This window comes from Phymastichus coffea, unplaced genomic scaffold, assembly GCF_024137745.1.
Source record: "Phymastichus coffea isolate CEN01 unplaced genomic scaffold, Cenicafe_Pcof_1.1 PCOF00359, whole genome shotgun sequence".
In the NCBI taxonomy this organism is placed as follows: Eukaryota; Metazoa; Arthropoda; class Insecta; order Hymenoptera; family Eulophidae; genus Phymastichus; species Phymastichus coffea.
Window position 1 is genome coordinate 17,501 of NW_026707170.1, and position 937 is coordinate 18,437.

Here is a 937-nt window from a genome sequence, read left to right on the forward strand (position 1 = left end):
GACCATGCGATCAGCACAAAGTTATTCAGAGTCACCAAAGTAAACGGTGGACGAGCGAGCCCGCCACCGATTGGTTTTGATCTAATAAAAGCGTTCCTTCCATCTCTGGTCGGAACTCTGGTTTGCATGTATTAGCTCTAGAATTACCACAGTTATCCAAGTAAATGTGGGTACGATCTAAGGAACCATAACTGATTTAATGAGCCATTCGCGGTTTCACCTTAATTTGGCATGCACTGAGACATGCATGGCTTAATCTTTGAGACAAGCATATGACTACTGGCAGGATCAACCAGGGAGCTTCGTTGGACAACGCAAACGAGTTGCGCGCAAGAGAGCTCGCATCTGTGTTACGAGCGACTCCAGCACGCGACCGTGTCGAACGCCGATCCTTGAAAAGGATCGACGACACGCTTCGCAATGCGACCAAAGTCGTCGAGAGCACAGCAAAGTACGATATAACGTAACTTTGAGGGCAATTATTCGCTATACAATTGCTCGTCGTCGAGCAGTCACAACTAATTCATAGCTGCAACATGCCCACGACGAGTCACGGCGATCTCCGCTGCCCGTATTATACCAGACGGAGACACACCATGGATATTATCGTTCAAATTCAACAGACTCTCGTGTTAATTGAGTAAAATGCTACCCGACGTTAGACAAAAATGCCAAGTCGTCGTGGTCAGCGACATTTCATCGCCATTCGCGTGGAAATGACGTGCAAAAGTTTATTCTCGCTCGGAATCGAGTGAGTCGATGCTCGGTATTTATCGACGATTCAATGAAGAATCGACGAACTCGTAACGCCTACGGCGCCTACCGCATAAGGGCCATTCGGTCAGAGACACCGACCCGCGGTAATGCAGTGGATGACAACGATGGAGAGCATACCCAAGACGATTACATCGACTCGAGCACCTCTCTTACATATACC

The 937-nt window shown here is 48.2% G+C and overlaps 1 non-coding gene across 1 annotated transcript in view; it reads right to left on the bottom strand.

Annotated features, from left to right (window-relative positions):
- Positions 1-299, bottom strand: part of LOC131674949 (small subunit ribosomal RNA) — a 1,915-nt gene extending 1,616 nt beyond the window's left edge. The window contains exon 1 of the ribosomal RNA XR_009302948.1: positions 1-299. This exon is cut by the window's left edge and continues 1,616 nt beyond it. This is a non-coding gene — a ribosomal RNA (small subunit ribosomal RNA).
- Positions 300-937: the final 638 nt, after the last annotated feature.